Below are 16210 nucleotides of genomic sequence, written 5' to 3'. Positions count from 1 at the left end.
TTTTACATATGTCTCCTTTTTCCCCGCTTGACACCCCCTCCCCAGCCATCCCCACCCTGGGCAAATCCCCACTGCCCCAGTGTCTGTGTTTATTGGTTATGCTAATATGCATGCATACAAGTCCTTTGGTTGATCTCTAACCTCCCTCCTATTCTTGTTCATCAAATTATGTTAATCATTATATCCCACATATGAGTGAGATCATGTGATATTTATCTTTCTCTGGCTTATTTCACTTAGCATAATGCTCTCCAGATCCATCCATACTGTTGCAAATGGTAAAAATCTTTTTTTATAGCGGCATAGTATTCCATTGTGTAGATTTACCAGTTTTCTAATCCACTCATCTGCTGATGGGTAGTTAGGTTGTTTCCAAATCTTCGCTATTATGCTACTATGAAAATATGCCAACTCAGTTTAAAAACCATAGCTCTACAAATGTTTTCTGCTTACTATTACATTGCTAGTATTTATTTATCTTTGCTTTAAAGTTGCTTTCTAGCCGAAACCAGTTTGGCTCAATGGATAGAGTGTCGGTCTGCGGACAGAAGGGTTCCAGGTTCAATTCTGGTCAAGGGCATGTACATTGGTTGCAGACACATTTCCAGTGGGGGGTGTGCAGGAGGCAGCTGATTGATGTTTCTCTCTCACCGACGTTTCTAGCTCTCTATCCCTCTCCCTTCCTTTCTGTGGAAAATCAATAAAATATATATTTTTTAAAACTTTTTAAAAAATAAATAAAGTTGCTTTCTATTTTTCAAATTTGGAGGTATCATGTTGATAAAGCCAGAGACTTATTGATTATCTAAAATATGTCTCTATTGATTTTTAGGGAGACAAGAATGGAGAGAGAGAAGCATTGATGAGAGAGAACATCGATAGGCTGCCTCCTGCACACCCCCATTGGGGATGGAGCCTGAAACCCAGGGATGTGCCCTGACCAGGAATCAAATCATCAACCTCTTGGTGCATGGGATGACACTCAACCAACTGAGCCACACCAGCCAGGGCTTAGTGATATTTTATTATTCCAGGTTAAACATCTGAAGCCTTTTTCACCATTTTGAGAAATAGCTGTGGCTCTTGGACTGATAACAAAGGAAGCCCCCTAGGTGACACATATGTCCCATTTGAAAGTCAAAATCATCTTGGCCTATGCTTTTATTTTTTTTTATTTTTTATATTTTATATATTTTATTGATTTTGTACAGAGAGGAAGGGAGAGAGATAGAGAGCCAGAAACATCGATGAGAGAGAGTCATCGATCAGCTGCCTCTTGCACACCCCCTACTGGGAATATGCCCGCAACCAAGGTACATGCCCTTGACCGGAATCGAACCCGGGACCCTTCAGTCCCCAAGCCGATGCTCTATCCATTGAGCCAAACCGGTCCCGGCTTGGCCTATGCTTTTATTAAGAGTGTTACAACAGAGAGAGAATCCAAGATGGCTGCACAGGTAAACACCTAGCTGCAGCCACACACAACAATTTCAATAAAATACAACTAAAATATAAAATGGACATTACCCAGAACTACAGGAAAGTCGACTGACTGGAAATTCTACAACGAGAAGCAAGGAGAAAACCAGAAGGAAGAGCAGAGGAGCTGTAAAAGCCTAAGGTACGGAGACACGCGACGTGCGTGGAGAGAACGGAGCCGGAGAGGAGGGGTGGCTGAGTGCCTGGCTGGTGTTCCCTAGCGGGAAGGAGATAAAAGCTCCGACTTTGCTGAACCCCAGACCCGACAGTGCTGAATCCTAGCTCTAGGCCAGACCCCAGGGACCCAGGCTCATCCATAGAGAGCTGGGCTGTAAGGCGGAACCCCGGGGGAGTGACGAAAGGAGGTCCTGGCGGCGAACACATTGCGCTCAGAGAAGGGACGGTTGGCTGTGCTGCGGGATTGCCCTGGCAGGAAGGAAACAAAAGCTCCAGACTGCTCTGAACACCACCTCCAACTCCACTTCCAACTGAACTGAACCCCAGTTCCGGGCTCATTGGGGGAGAGACTAGACTGTTGGGTAGCAGGCGAAAATCGAGGGCACCTTTCTCTCAGGTGCTTGCAACGAGTACTGAAGGACCCTGGGGATTACTGAGACTCAGGAACCACATAGGGCAGAGCTGACGGAAGCCAAGGCTGTAGGCTCCACCCTGAAACCCCACCCCATCAGGGAAGCTGTGAAAATGCTGAGACAACGAAATCGATCACAAACGAAAGAAATGGAGACAAAAAGCAACTGGATATAGAGTTCAAATCTACGCTTATAAGGTTTTTCAAGAATTTCCTAGAAAAGATGGATAAGATCTATGAGGATATGAAAAGAAATCAACTAGAATTAATAAGGAATCAACAAGAAATGATAAGGGATCAACAAGAAATAAAGAATACATTGTCTGAAATAAAAAATATTATACAGAGTCCTAAAAACAGAAGGGAAGATCGCAAGAATCAAGTCAAAGATTTGGAACATAAAGAGCCAGAAGACACTCCTCCACAGAAGCAAGAAGGCAAGAGAATCCAGAAAATTGAAGATAATGTAAGAAAGTTCTGGGACAACTTCAAGCGAACCAACATCGGAATTATGGGGGTCCCAGAAGATGAGAGAGAGCAAGATATCGAAAACATACTGAAAGAAATAGTGACAGAAAACTTCCCCCACCTGGTGAAAGAATTAGACTTACAAGTCCAGGAAGTGCACAGAACTCCAAACAAAAGGAATCCAAAGAGGACCACACCAAGACAAATTATAATTAAAATTCCAAGAGCAAAAGACAAAGAGAGAATATTAAAAGCAGCAAGAGGAGCAAATATACGATTGTCAGCTGATTTCTCAACAGAAACCATGCAGGCCAGATGGGAATGGCAAGAAATATTCAAGGTGATGAATAGTAAGAACCTACAGCCAAAGATAATCTATCCAGCAAAGCTATCACTCAGAATCGAAGGCCAGATAAAGAGCTTCACTAATAAAAAAAAAAGCTAAAGGAGTTCATCACACCAAACCAAAATTATATGAATTGCTGAAGGGGGTTCTTTCGGAAGAGAAAGTAAATAAAGATAAAAATTATGAACAACAAATATGTAACTATCAACAAGTGAATCTAAAAACCAAGGAAATTTAAAAAAAAATCTGATGAACAATATTAACTGTTGAATATAATAGAATCAGAGGTATGGAAGGGGAGTGAACTGACGATTCTTGGGGAAAAGGAGAGGGGAATATGGGAAGAGACTGAACATAAACTGTGCACCTATGGATGAGGACAATGGGGGGTGGGGAAAGGGCAGAGGGTGGGGTGGGAACCTGGTGGAGGAGAGCAATGGAGGGGCAGGGGGAGGGGGGAAGGAACATTTGCAATAATATGAACAATAAAAATTTATTTTTTTTTTAAAAAAAAGAGTGTTACAACTTTAGGAAGTTGATTTCCCTCTCAATACTGCAGCATTTTCTAAAAACTAGGTAGATTTTTGCTCAGCCAGAGTGGCTCACGTGGTTGAGCGTCATCCTGTGCCCCAAAGGGTTGCCAGTTCAATTCCCTGTCAGAACACATACCTACCTTTGTGGTTTGATCCCTGGTTGGGGCATTCATAAGGCAACTGGTTGATGTTTCTCTCTCTCACTTTCTCTCTCTCTAAGCATGTCCTTGGATAAGGATTTTTAAAGATAATAATAATTACTAAAACTAAAATTCAGGGACCTTTGCCTGGATTTTGATAGAATTCAAGGGAATGTCCCTATGCCTCCAAAAAACATATAAGAAACTGGCTGATCCTTTCGGAAATGTGCCATTGGGAAAAGGCCTTGTATTATCTCTTCTTCAATCAGGAAATTCTGGGAAGCAAATAAAAATGCAAAGGGAGTCTTTAGGAATATTTTGGATATGTCTAGTGTAGCTTGTTTCTGACCAGTTTCAGGTATATAATGGCACATATCAGTAGAATAATAAACCTACTAGAGAAAGAAAGTTTTGTTTCATTGTTTGGCTTTGCTAGTGAGAAGACAGTGTTATGTTTCAAATAGTGATCTTTTTCTCATTACTAAATTACTAACCTCCTCTGTTTCCCAGGCCAGCTTGAATTTTGATTGTATGCTTTCCAAGTATAGTACCTTTGCCAGGGCCAGAGTATTATTTCACAGGGATCTCACCACTGATTACAGTGCTGCATATTATGTTTCAAGGATACTGAACCCTGGTTTCTCAGGGAAACCATTTAAATTTTCTTACCTTGTCCCCCATAAATAAAAACACCATAAGGAAAATCACGGGGAAATTTTTGGTGGAGACAGATGTTTAAATATCCACGAATTAAACTGGTGCTTAAGAATGTACTAAAAGACAGGATGCTCTGTATAACCAATGCTTGTGCAGAAGCAGCCTAGAAGAAGGGCTTTGACAGAAATGATACTTAAAATTCATGAAGGTAAGAGTAAGAAAAGGAAATGAGTTCCAAAAGTGAGCAAGGAGGAGTTTGAGAGGGGAGAGATCATAAAGACAGAGAGTTAAAAGAGAACAACAAGAAGAAAACACAACAGAAGGGGGGGGAAAGAAAAAACCTAGGGAAGCAAAGAAAGGTGTTCCTATGATGAAAATGCTCAAGATACCTCTAAATAGAAATTCCCCTTTTTTACTTCACCCCCAGAGAAAGGAGAAGGGGGAGTTTTTCTTTACACCTGTGATCTTGGATTGAAGCTTTGCCTCATATTGCTCTGGTCTGCTGTGGTAGACATTAGCATACACCATTATGTGCTTAGTCAGCCACTTTGCCTGAAAATTATACTTACCTTGAAGTTCCTCAGACAGGTAATGAGCCACATGCCCATATATAAGTTACAGGTACTCTGCCAAGTCATGAATTCAACTTAATGCAGAGTGAGCTTTTAAATTCTAATATGTTTTTAATTGCAATTCGGCTGATTGACTTAGCTATTCTTAGGGAGAATTTTTGGGGAGATGGGTTGATTAGTTTGCTTTTTGTGTTTTGCTGAGCTCCAGCTCTAAGTTGCCCTTTTCACAGCCTGCTGAGCCCAGAATGAGGAGTTCTCCTGGATTAGTTTCTAGACACCCTTTAGTAAGCCTTGCTTTCTGGTTGCTCAGCTCAAAAGAGACTTACTCTTTAATTCTCAGTGTCAGTCATGTGCTGAGTACCTAGAAGACAGGATAAATAATACAGTGCCAATGGAATTTGACTTGCAAACTTATATGTGTAGTACATTCTGATAAGAACTGCGATGCAGGTGTAAACAAGTGTGCGAGTGCACTGAGAAAGGATCAAATAGCTTTGCCTCGAAACATATCAGGGACTACAATCAGAGAGGAGGTTGACATAGCACTGGGTCATTAAGGAACATACTGTAGGGTATGATGCTTGTTCTAAGGCAGTGGATCAGTATAAGCACTGAAGCACACGACTATAATATCTACAAATAGCTGGGGGATGGGTGCATCTGAAAGCTAGGGTAAGAAGAATGTAGAATGGACTGAATAGCAGAGGCTAGACTGATTATCTTCCTCCATTAAATCTTTATTTACTGTCTTGACTTCTTTACCCCAGGCTTATAGTAATTTATTATACTTATTGCCCTCCCAGTTGCCTATTGGTTTCCTATTCTGTATAAAATTGTCCTTTCTACGTAACACTATCTTCCTATCTCACCCTTCTCTATTAATTTATAACCCTTTTTAAAGAAATCAACATTCCACAAGCCTATTTATAAAGCCTAAGCTTTATATATTCCTCAGAAATGTCTGAGGATAGAAGGACTTGTACACTCACATAAGGTTAAACTGAGATCTGTCAGAGCAGAGGTCTTTCTATCCTAGACTGTGTTTCTTACATTATTACTGGTAAAGAACCAGGTTTTAACTTCTAATCCTCACAGGCCAACATTTTTAGGAATTAAGTGAAAATAAATTCCTAGAAAAGTGGCATATAAAATAAAAGTAAGAAGTTTTTATTATTATAATCAACAAACAAATTACTTTGTCAGATTGCTATCAAAATTTTTAAATACTTATCACAGACTAATAACAAATGTGTTCACAAACTAGCACCAGTTTGGGGACCACATTTTGAGTAGCAAAGCTATAGAATTCCCCGGTGCAGCTTGTGCCTGATACACAGTAGAACTTCGATGCATGTTTGGGGAATAAATACGTGAACGAGATGGTTAGCATGATTATAGTAATAGGAAGGAAAAAATGACAGTCACGGCTCTCTTTGGAGACTTGGAGGGAATTGGTTGAAAAAGTAAAGAGTACTGTAATAATACCCTTATTGCAAAACAACCTTATTTTCATCAGTCTTTCTGAAGGTCGATCCTTTGGCTCTCTAGTGAGATGGATATAGACTAGCACCGTAGTCAGCAAACTGCGACTTGCGAGCCACATGCGGCTCTTTGGCCCCTTGAGTGTGGCTCTTCCACAAAATACCATGGCTTGGGCGAGTCTATTTTGAAGAAGTGGTGTTAGAAGAAGTTTAAATTTAAAAATATTTGCTCTCAAAAGAAATTTCAATCATTGTACTGTTGATATTTGGCTCTGTTGACTAATGAATTTGCACTAGCAAATCGCCTGGTTCAATTTTTGAGACATGTTCATTTTAATCTTGCCAAATATGTAAAACTTAACTCTGAATATCTGCAGAATAATGTCAACCCATTTACCTGATCTAGCTCTCACAAGCAAATCTGCAAGTGGCTAGAATTGATTTAAAATACTAACCATGGTCTTCTAATCAAAACATCTCTACATGTAATAATATGGACCATACTGTCAAATGATTTTCCTGCCTAAGGTTTTTTCCATTTCCTTCTGTGTCTTCTCGGAAGATTAGCTGAGTAGGGTAATAAGTCTCTTTATCAAAAACTTTGTAACTAACAAACTTTATATGTCAATTAAGGTAATTTCATATTGCTTGCAACACTGCAAATTTTCAGTTCAGTGAAAATACAAGGGATTTATGGTGTCATTCAGGGGATAGGAAAGTAGGAGATCTATTTCTTAATATTGAAACACATATCTGCATTCAAAGGAGGTCATTATTTTGAAATATGTGAATTTAATGTTGTTGTTTTTTAATATATATTTTATTGATTTTTTACAGAGAGGAAGGGAGAGAGATAGAGAGCCTTAAACGTCCATGAGAGAGAAACATCGACCAGCCGCCTCCTGCACACACCCCGCCACGGGGGATGTGCCCGCAACCAACATACATGCTCTTGACCGGAATCGAACCCGGGACCTTCCAGTCCGCAGACCGACGCTCTACCACTGAGCCAAACCGGTTTCAGCATGAATTTAATGTTTGAATGCAATTTATAATAGGGAAGTTTGGTTATTATAAGTAGAACTGGAGGCCTGGTGCACAAAATTCATGCCTGGCCAGCAATCAGGACCAATCTGTGGGGCAACCAGCTGGGCAATGGAGGTTTGAGGGGGGGTGCTCACTGGCACTTCCTTTGGCAGGGCTGCAGGCTGGGGGAAGCTCCTGCATTGAGCATTTTCCCCTGGTGGTCAGTGTGCATCATAGCGACTGGTTGTTTCACCATTCGTTCGGTTGTTTGGTCTATTTCATATTAGGCTTTTATTATATAGGATTCTGTATCAATTGTAGATAAGTACAGCATCAATAACTCAATACATTATCCTCATTCTCTACTAGCCATATCCCAAGAGGACATTGTTAGGAAGGGCAAAAGAACCATTTTCATGGTATATTTGGGGGTCTGCCTGCTTTTCTTACTCTCTCAACAGTTCCCTCAGCTATTCTAGCTCTGGAGGCCTGTCCTCACAAAGATACTGAGGATTCTGCAACTGCCTAAAGCCACTTTCTTTCCAAGAGTATGTACTGTGGACAAACCTCTGCCTGAATGCTAGCTATGTTATTTCCTAGCTGTAAATTCCTGAGAAATATATTCAAATTCTGAGAGCACTATTTCATGTGGGTGTAAGTATCATCATATATAATAAAAGAGTAATATGCAAATTGACCCTAATGGGGAACGACGAGTCACTATGATGCTCACTGATCACCAGGGGGCAGACGCTCAATGCAGGAACTGCCCCCTGGTGGTCAGTGCACTCCCACAGGGGGAGCTCTGCTCAGCCACAAGCAGAGCTGACAACTGCTAGTGCTGTGGTGGTGGCAGGAGCCTCTCCCACCTCCTCCACAGCGCTAAGGATGTCCAACTGTGGTTGTGGGAGTGGGCCTAAGCTGTCAGTCGGACATCCTCTGAGGGCTCCCAGGCTGCCAGAGGGATGTCTGACTGCCAGCGTAGGCCTGATCCTCTGGGGAGAGGGCCTAAGCTGGCAGGTGGACATCCCCCAAGGGGTCCCAGACTGCGGAGGGCTCAGGCCGGGCTGAGGGACACCCCCCACCCCAAGTGCATGAGTTTTCATGCACCAGGCCTCTAGTTAAATTATATAAAATTAAAAAATAGAAAAGAGGGGCTCTTGTACAGTGTTTGGCATATGTATTGAATGTAGGTATTCAAATATTACTTTTTTTATATTGCCTCCTCTTTCTTTGAGGACTAACTATATATAGTCAGGTGCCAAATAAATCTAGAAATATTGTTCATCTTTTCTCTGATCTTATACTGTACAATTATCAAGTTAAACAAGACTGTTAGGAAGCTAGTTCTGAGAAATGCAAGAATTAGGACTTTATCTGTCTGCATTGGTAATGAACCATAGATTAAGAATTACTTAACTTTATAGCCATATTAGGCTAATACAATCAGTTGGGTTTTCCTTAACCTTTGGAGATTTTATAGAAACTCAGAAGAGAGAAAAGAATCTGAGTCTTGGACTAATATCTGCTTTCCTGACTGGACTGATTGTCTGGTGACATTTCTCACCATTGGAATGTAGAAAAGACCAACTCATCAACTGGTACTAGATCTGTTACCTGAACATTGTTGTGGCTTCATTAATTTTATACAATTTAATGTGGTTCAATAATTTCTGGGAAGCTAGCCTAAGCTAGAAAAGTGCCTCTAGACATGCAACAAATCCTCTTTATATGTATGCCTTTTACTCATCAAGAATATATAATAAAAGACAAAGAATTGGGGAACCCAATAGTGAATGAGTTCTGCCCTGTGGAATACACTAGCAGCATAATCTGAGCTGGCATTCCACAACACCAAAAGGCATCCTGTATCCTGCAATATTTGAAAGTGCCTTTCTAGCCTCATGTCCTGGAGGGACTGCTTGGCCTATTCCAGTGGTCGGCAAACTCATTAGTCAACAGAGCCAAATATCAAAAGTACAACGATAGAAATTTCTTTTGAGAGCCGAAAACCGACTTCTGCGCATAGGCCACAAAGTTTCAATCGCACTGTACATGTGCGCCCACACATATCATTTTGTGGAAGAGCCACACTCGGGGCCAAAGAGCCACATGTGGCTCGCAAGCCGCAGTTTGCCGACCACTGGCCTATACCATAAGCTTTAGGGATCATGACGTATTCATCTTCTATACCCAGGTCTTGAGAATAGTCTCTCCCTGGTACAGACTGGGCAGACAGGATAGCAGATCATGTCATATGAATATTAAGAGAACGGATGTTGAAATCAGGCACTCAACAACCAACTTTATGATTTATTGGCTTTATGTCCTTTGAGCAAGTTACTTGCCATCCCTAAACCACAGATTCCTCATCCATATAAGGACTATAAAAATGCCTATTTCATAGGTTTGTGAGGATTAAGTTAGATCTGGATAAAGAACTTAGCCAATATCTGGCACTCAGTACTTGTTAGCCATGATCATTATAGATCAGTGATACTGTTATTATTGTGCATGTTACTCCAACGACTCTTACACACAAGAGATGTGTAACATGAATTATCTAACAATAGAATTCTTGGTAAAGTCTTCCCCTTCAGTTTCTTCTGTTCATATAAACAGACATTTTCTTAGGTATGGCCCATTTGATAAGGAGTGTCTGATAAAGTGTACCAACTGATTTATATAATTTCTCCAGATAATTTTATTTATACATATGTATATTTTTAAAATTGATTTTAGAGAGGGGAAGAGAGAGAGATACATCAATGATGAGAGTGAATCATTGATCAGCTGCCTCCTGCATGCCCGCTACAGGTGATCAAGCATGCACCTTGACTGGAATTGAACCTGGGACCCTTTAGTCCGCAGGCTAATGCTTTATCCACTGGGCCAAACCAGATAGGGCCAGATAATGTTATATGAAAGTTTTCCTATTTTGTTATTTTTTGAAGTTATTTTGGGAACTTATGAATATTTTTAAATATTTGTCAGCCTAAAAATATGCTAAACATTTTCAATTTCCATGGGAAAGCCCTCAAGAAAAAAAAATTTCCTTGTTGTTGTTGTTGTTGTTATATCTCTGGTGAAGTTTAGAAATTTGAAGACTGTATTGCCAAGAAGCTGCCAAGAGCTCCTGTCTTTGAGCTACTTCTTGTTCTCTCTGCACAGTAAGAGAAGCATTTGGGAAAATAGTCCATTGTTTGTTGTTGGTTCCTAAAGCGCTGCCAGGCGAGACTTACACTCCTGGGTCTCTTCTTATGTCCCCAAGAGGACGTTGGTGGAAGATGGTTATTAATTTGCACCAACTTCAGTTTATTAGCTGTACTAGTTCCCAAACATGTTTTTAGCAGAGAAATAAATTCTGCAAGTTCCCTTATAGTGTTTATCCCTTTCTAGCACTGTAGCCAAAGGTTTTGGTTTTTTCAAGCAGTTTTTTAGACATTTCATCTTTTTCCCTCACCTATGCTTGTCTTCCATCCTTTGTGCACTCAAAATATTTAAGCCCCAGTGACTGTTTTCCCTTGAAAAATGTGTTGCTATTTTAAACTTTTAGTTTTATAATAACTTATTTCCCAGAAAAATCCTTTAACTCCAAATATGAATTATTTATTTAACCACTGTAGACCACCCTTCCCTGTGTAATGGTTGAGAATATGGCTTTAGTGTCTATAATTTTTCTTTCCATTCTTTAAAAGGCTTTTTTCCCCAGAACCCTAAAGCTACTCAAAGTCTGGTCTTTGGACCAGTGGCTGGTTAGAAATGCAGAATCTCAGGTCCCACCCCAGACCTACTGAACAGGAATCTATATTTTGCCAAGATCTGAATGTGAATTGTATATATATCAAAGTTTAAGAAATCATTGCTGTAAATCATGTTTTGCTCAAAGGAGGGGAATTTATCAAGTAGTGGTTCTCAACCCTGGCTGTTCAGTGTAATCACCTGGGGAGTTTTGAAAAAGACAGATGCCTGGGTTCCATCTCCAGAGATTCTGATTTAATTGGTATGGGGGGTGGCCCAGGCATTGGGAGTTTTAAACATCCCCGAAGTGAGTCTAATATGCAGCCAAGGTTTAGAACCACTCTTGTGCACGAATTTATAATTTTCCCTAGTTTCTTAGGATATCATTAGGTATAAATCAAGGCAAGACTAATAACTAAAAAACAAACAAACAACCTCACCTATATTTTTTTTAATTACATTTATTGGGAGGATGTATATATGAATAGAAAAACATTGGAAATATGGACCCCCAAAATATTAAATGGTAATCTCTAGGTTATAGGATTATAGCTACATTTTTTTGTCCTCTATTTTCCAAACTTTTATAATGGCCATGAATTCTGTTGGTTAAAAATCCTCACATGTGTAGCCAAAACTGGTTTGGCTCAATAGATAGAGCGTCGGCTTGGGGACTGAAGAGCCCCGGGTTTGATTCCGGTCAAGGGCACATCCCCAGTGGCGGGTGTGCAAGAGGCAGCTGATCGATGACTCTCTCTCATTGATGTTTCTAGCTCTCTATCTCTCTCCCTTCCTCTCTGTACAAAATCAATAAAATATATATATTTTTAAAAATCCTCACATGTGTATATATACTTTTTAGTAAATGTAATCACATTCTATGTGTTTTGTGAACTGCTTTTTAATTTTTTAATTTTTTATCTTTTTTTCACGTATCAGTATATTACAAATATTTTCTCATACCTTTAAATATAATTTACACTGGCTTTTATATTGCTTAAAGTGAATCCTGACTCAGAATGACTGGATTTTTAAAAATATATATTTTGTTGATTTTTTACAGAGAGGAAGGGAGAGAGATAGAGAGCTAGAAATGTCGATGAGAGAAAAACATCAACCAGCTGCCTCTTGCATACCCCCTACCGTGGATGTGACCGCAACCAAGGTACATGCCCTTGACCGGAATCGAACCCGGGACCTTTCAGTCCGCAGACCGATGCTCTACCACTGAGCCAAACCGGTTTTGGCATGACTGGATTTTTACTTTAACAAGTTTGTTTATATACTGAGGTAGGGCCTTTGAGAGACTGACTGATTAACTCTTGGAAACCTTTAGTACTTAAAAGCTTTTCTTGTCCACAGAAGGCAAGATGTTTAGATGGAGATGTTGAAACAGCAGTGAGGTCAGATCAGACCTTCCCAGAAGTTTTTCTAACTATTGTTAAATGAGTACCAGCATTTGTTTGAGCTATTAAACCTAATACATAGAACTGGACTTTACGATCCCAAAAGATACTGCACCGCAGGAAATTCTTAATGATGTTTGGATTGCAACTTATACGTCCCATTGGATGGAATTATATTTCTAAACTTCCTCTTCAAATCCTTGTTGGTTTAGTTGGAATTGTGTTTCAAGACAACTAGCATCTCTTACAGCTTCCTCTGTGGAAATTATGACATGAAAAGATGGAAAATCCTTAGGGAACCTCAATGATGAATAGTTGGCCAAGCTATGTCATAATCAGAGCAAGTTAAGTGCATCCTCTTTCCCAAACTCTGAGAATACCAGTCCTACAACTTTAAAAAAAAAAAATCTTCCCGCCTGGCCATTTTGGCTCAGTGGTTGAATGTCGACCTATAAATCAAGTCACGGTTCAATTCCCAGTCTGAACACATGCCCAGGTTCTAGGCTCGATCCCCAGTTGTGAGGAGTATTAGGAGGCAGCCAATCAATGATTCTCTCTCGACATTGATGTTTCTATCTCTCCCTCTCCTTTCCTCTCTAAAATCAATAAAAATATATATATTTTAAATCTTCCTATAAAATTGTTCTGTCCTTCACCCAGTTAAGTTGCATTATATGGGAAGAGAATAATTTTGCTAATGATCTCTTTACAAAAAAGAAGAAAGGCATTACATTCTACATGTGGGGAACTTTTTTATCTTTTATTTCTATTTTTTTTAATATATTTTTGTTTATTTCAGAGAGAGAGAAAGGGAGAGGGAGAGAGATAGAAACATCAATGAGCCCATCTGGCGTGGCTCCAGTGGTTGACCGTAGGCGTAGACCTATGAACTGGGAAGTCACGGTTCGATTCCTGGTCAGGGCACGTGCCTGGGTTGTGGTCTCAATCTCCAGTGTGGGGTGTGCAAGAGACAGCCAATCAGTGATTCTCTCTCATCATTGATGTTTCTATCTCTCTCTTCCTCTTCCTTCCTCTCTGAGATCAATAAAGATTTTTTTTTTAATTATTTAAGAAATACCAGTCATGAGAGAGAATCATTGATTAGCTGCTTCCCGGATGTCCCCTCCCCCCCACCCCCCACCCCACTGGGGATTGAGTCCACAACCTGGGCATGTGCCCCTATCTGAAATCCAACAGTGACCTAGTTTGGGTCAACACTCAACCACTGAGCCACACAAGCTGGGCATTGGGGAATCTTTATAAAGATGCATCGTGTTTTACTCTGCAAGAGAAAAGTTCTGTTTGTCAACTTTTTACCTCATTTAACCTTTTCCCAACCAAAATCAGGATATAAAAGGTTTTATATGCAGTCTTTAGTTTTAGAAAAATAGACTCAATATTTCATTTACAGAATTAACAAAGCTTTTAAACTTAGCATTCTGAGGAGAAAGATTCCAAGGCATTTCACAAACTAAAGAAGACTTAAGGAGCTATACTCGCCAACCAGGGATATTGTTCCCTTTGAGTAGTGTTTGATCTAAGTTTGTGCCTTTACTTCTGAGTTTGTGCCTTAACTTGAGATGGTAGTGCTATCGGCCTTGGCTATCTTGCCTGGATATGCAAATCAGGAAGAGACCAGATACCTGGGCATGGCACAAGTATTGAAAGGTGATACTGGTTCGTGAGTGTATATTCAGCTTTGGAGGCATGTTTTAGACACTGATACTTATCTTATCTCACAAGACCAGATCACAAGCAAGCCAAAGATCGTACTTTGTACAGGCCTTCATTATAGATAGTCCTTCTCACATTGCATTGTAATTATTCTTTTACCAAGTGGTTTTTCCTACCTGGAGGAGAACTCCAGGGAGCATGCACAGAGAGCATGTCTAAATGTTAGACAAATGAAATATCTAGTTTAACCTTGTTATAATCCAAAACTCTTTGGTCATATTCAAATCTGGGTTAACTTGATTTTTTTTCACCACTTAAAAGTTGATCACTACTTAACACTAGTGTTTAACAACTGTAAAGTAGATGGCTATTCTGTACTTTCTAGAGGGCATAATTATGAAACCTATTTAAAATTATATAAAAATTTAGGGGTTGTTTTTTTAGAGCACATTTATTTATGTTCACAGTGATATTATGTTTTGGATGTTAATCAAAATATCATAGTCTCTTAACTCTTGCTTTGTTTTGTTTTGTTTTGTTTTTGTTAATCCTCACTCAAGAATATTTTCCATTGATTTTTAGAGATAGTGGAAGGAAGGGAGAGGGATAGAGAGAGAAACATCAATGTGAGAGAGACACATCTATTGTTTGCCTCCTCCTGCGCACAGGACCTAGGATCTATCTGCGACCCAGGTAGTGCCCCTAACCCAGAATCAAACTTGAGACCCATTGGTGTGCATGCCTACACTCTACCATTGAGTCACATGGGCTAGGGCCCTAACCCTTTTTTTAAAAAAATATATTTTATTGATTTTTTTTTACAGAGAGGAAGGGAGAGGGGATAGAGAGTTATAAACATCAATCAGCTGCCTCCTGCACACCTCCCACTGGGGATGTGCCTGCAACCCAGGTACATGCCCTTGACTGGAATCGAACCTGGGGCCCTTCAGTCCAAAGGCCGACGCTCTATCCATTGAACCAAACCGGTCAGGGCATTAACTCTTAAATAAGATATGAAAACACAAGTTAAGGAAAGAATATTTCTCTGGTCACTGTTATAATAAGTAAATTAATGAATAAGTCATGTTTGATTTTTGGATTGTCTTGTATTGCCCTAAAGCATTATTTTGACTTCTTAACTATCGATATTAGTCCAAAGCTACTTGTGGTAGTCAATTTGGAGTTTGTTCATCCTAAGTAACAGTTTTCTTATTTATAAAAAATGCAATATATTATTGAGATTAGTGTAGATATATGCTATCTGTATATTAATCTATGTTTCAGTATATACCAAATTGCTATTTAAAATTAGTTTCAGCCGAGACCGGTTTGGCTCAATGGATAGAGTGTCGGCTTGGGGACTGAAGGGTCCCGGGTTCGATTCCGGTCAAGGACATGTACCTTGGTTGCAGGCACATCCCCGGTGGGGGGTGTGCAAGAGATGGCTGGTCGATGACTCTTTCATCGATGTTTCTGGCTCTCTATCTCTCTCCCATCCTCTGTACAAAATCAATAAAATATATTTTAAAAAATAAAATAAAATAAAATTAGTTTCAGGGCCGAAACCGGTTGGCTCAGTGGATAGAGCGTCGGCCTGAGGGCTGAAAGGTCCCAGGTTAGATTCCAGTCAAGGGCATGTACCTTGGTTGCTGGCACATCTCCAATAGGGGGTGTGCAAGAGGCAGCTGATCAATGTTTCTCTCTCATCAATGTTTCTAACTCTCTATCCCTCTCTCTTCCTCTCTGTAAAAAATCAATAAAATATATTTTTTAAAAGAAAAGAAAAACTGCTTTAAAATAAATAAATAAATAAAATTAGTTTCAGAAAATATATGTAAGAGAAAATTTACTGAGAAAAAATAAATAGTAAAATAAAGAAATAGTCTAGCCCTAGCTGGTTTGGCTCAGTGGATAGAGCGCTGGACTGAGGACTGAAGGGTTCTGGGTTCCAATGTGGTCAAGGTTGCAGGCTCCTACCCTGCCCAGGCCCAGGCCCTGGTCAGGGCTTGTGCAGGAGGCAACCAATTTATGTGCTTCTCTCACATCAGTATTAATCTCTGTCTTTCCCTCTCTCTCCTACTCTCTCTAAAAATTAATG

At 39.9% G+C, this 16210-nt stretch overlaps 1 protein-coding gene across 2 annotated transcripts in view; it reads left to right on the top strand.

Annotated features, from left to right (window-relative positions):
- PDE6D (phosphodiesterase 6D) overlaps positions 1-16210 on the top strand; it is a 50094-nt gene that overhangs the window by 8789 nt on the left and 25095 nt on the right. Inside the window, exon 2 of one of the 2 annotated variants that reach the window (XM_036420653.2) lies at positions 14026-14106. The exons of the other annotated variant lie outside the window; for it this stretch is intronic. The gene's annotated coding sequence lies outside the window, so the exon portion shown is untranslated. The remainder of the gene's footprint in view (positions 1-14025; positions 14107-16210) is intronic. 2 annotated transcript variants of the gene reach the window in all.

Source organism: Pipistrellus kuhlii, unplaced genomic scaffold (assembly GCF_014108245.1).
Source record: "Pipistrellus kuhlii isolate mPipKuh1 unplaced genomic scaffold, mPipKuh1.p scaffold_m20_p_7, whole genome shotgun sequence".
Classification (NCBI taxonomy): Eukaryota; Metazoa; Chordata; class Mammalia; order Chiroptera; family Vespertilionidae; genus Pipistrellus; species Pipistrellus kuhlii.
This window is presented reverse-complemented; position numbering and strand designations above follow the sequence as displayed.